Below are 2,766 nucleotides of genomic sequence, written 5' to 3' on the forward strand. Positions count from 1 at the left end.
TTTAATAGATATAGCCTATGAACAATTATATCATACAGACACAAGCACAAACATTTGCTTGACCAGCCACAACATCAGCATAACAGTTACTGCAAAATTATTTAACACCAACTCTCTTTGCAGAACACCCAATCCCTGTTCCCTGCATCTCCTTCCTGCATAATCTGTTTTTCTTTTTCTCCTTGTAGCTGTAAATCTGCTCACAAACAATTTGCGGGCTATATTATATATATATTTTTTTTTAATAATTACATTCTTGCTCAAGAACTCCGGTCTGACACACGCGGGTTCTCACGTTATTTCCTTATCACTTCTCGCGTGTGTTTTGTTGTGAAACGTAGTTTGCGGACCAGACAGAGCTGTCTGCGATTCTTCCTATTGTGAAGTCATGCAGTGTGAAATCCCCTGTCGCCGATCCATCGTGCAATGTGAACACAGCTGCAACTGAATGCTACCCCAGATAGTCACGCAGTGTGAAAACAACGGCGATCCGACGAGTTTGAAAATCGTGCAGTGTGAACTCGGCATTAGAAACCCTAGAAACACTCTAGAAACTACAGATCTTGTAAATTTCAAATATTTTCAAATTATGTTTTATTAACAAGGTTCGGGAGGAGCATGATCAGAAAATTAACCAATTCGGCACAGGTGGAACTCATTCAGTTAATCAGCTTAACTAGCACAATACATATACACACACACATACATATACTGTATATACATATATATAGCCAACTTACCTCTGTCCCATCACAGTTTTCCGGTATCCCTCCTCCACCCCAACTCCTCACTATATTCTCATCCCATACTAGGAACTGGGGGAGTTCTCTGGGTTTGGGTTATATTCCAAGCTTGGAGCCCTCCCTCAGGACAGCACGCCAAATATGCTTACTATTTGCTCAATCCAATTATATGTTATAGTCAATGTTTAAATATAAGGGGGGGCAATTTTATAGAGAAATAAGTATTGGTATCATTGATACTGGCATTCACTCATAAAAAAGATGACATTAAAACAAATATTTTAAAATATACTGGCTTTATGCCATTTGTACATTAATTTGAAGATTGCATGTGAAATCATTGCAACATAAAATATTATATAAAAACTTTAATGTTAGGTGACATTAAGCACTAATATATGTGTGTGTGTGTGTGTGTGTGTGTGTGTGTGTGTTATATACTTAAATTAATAATAATAATAGTAATAATATTCATGATACATAAACTAACTTTTAAAAGATTGGTCTTTTAAAAAATAGCTTTCTATTTTTTCTATTCTATCTACTTGCTTTTCATTGTGTGTGTGTGTGTATACAGTGGTGTGAAAAAGTGTTGGCCCCCTTCCTGATTTCTTATTTTTTTGCATGTTTGTCACACTTTAATGTTTCACATCATCAAACTAATTTAAATATTAGTCAAAGATAACACAAGTAAACACAACATGCAGTTTTTAAATGAAGGTTTTTATTATTAAGGGAAAACTAAATCCAAAACTACATGCTGTGATTAAGCACTAATATATGTGTGTGTGTGTGTGTGTGTGTGTGTGTGTGTGTGTGTGTGTGTGTGTGTGTAGAGGTATGTATATATTAATTCAAAAGTAGTTTAATGTTGAGAAAACCTTAACTAGATTACTGTAATCGTTTTTTAACTATTATTTCTTTTTTTCTTCTTTTTTTGTGTGTAAAATCTGAAATAATAATATTTATTTTATTATTTCTTAAATTATTAATAATAATAGTAATAATATTCATGATACATAAACTAACTTTTAAAAGATTGGTCTTTTATATGCAAAAACACGCACAGAAAAACTCAGACAGGTAAGTTGCTATGCTGCAGATATTTTGTTGAGCTCCACTCAAGGTGCTTCAGCACAGTCTGTGCTCTTTGCTAATGCAGACAGGCTAATAGGTGCAAGTATTAAAAAAAGTGACAGCTGCCATCAGAGATAAGGTAACTGAAATAAAAAAAAAATGCATATAAAACCTTTTCAGATCAAAGCAGGAGCAACAGACGCTTTCTGCAGGGAATCCCTTTCGTTGTTACAGCATTTCCCCTTTTGATGCCTCTTATATTTCAGTCCGTTGTTACTTTCGTATTTTCATTTCACATCAGCCCCACTTGACTTGGAAAAGTGGCTGGAACTCCGATCCATCCAATCGATTAAAAATGCATTATCCAACTCCCTCCAAAGCATTATCCATTGAGTACTGCTGCAAATCCACAGCCAACACCACTGAACAACACATTCTGAATATATAGCTTACATTTGGCCTGAAATATGAGAATGAGAAAATTGAACATAGGTATTATGGAAAATATTCCTCATCATAACATTGTATTTGTTATAACCCTTGCGGAAAAGTACTGAGGATATTGTAGTAAACAGCATCAAATGGTTATCAGATGGTAATACCAGGTTACTTTTATACATATTACAGTATTGGATGATAATATGCACACATTATAGACTCTTCAGAGAAAAAAAAAAGTTCTAAACGATACAAAAATAGGGTTTCTTGAGATGATCAAGAAGACTGGAGATCGACTAGAAGAGGTAACACGATCAGCGATCGAGGTAAACAGGATCATCAGATAGGTAGGTAGTGTGTAAGTGGTCTGTAGTATCCAACAAGATCAGATAATGACTGGTAATGAGGTCTGATGAGTGTAAGGTGTGTGTGTGTGTGTGTGTGTGTGTACGCCATTGATTCCATGATGGGAAATGTAGTCCAAGTTCAATACTCTGGTGAGTGTGAT

The sequence above is a fragment of the Sinocyclocheilus grahami genome, unplaced genomic scaffold, assembly GCF_001515645.1.
Source record: "Sinocyclocheilus grahami isolate Dianchi unplaced genomic scaffold, SAMN03320097.WGS_v1.1 scaffold790.1, whole genome shotgun sequence".
NCBI classification, from domain to species: Eukaryota; Metazoa; Chordata; class Actinopteri; order Cypriniformes; family Cyprinidae; genus Sinocyclocheilus; species Sinocyclocheilus grahami.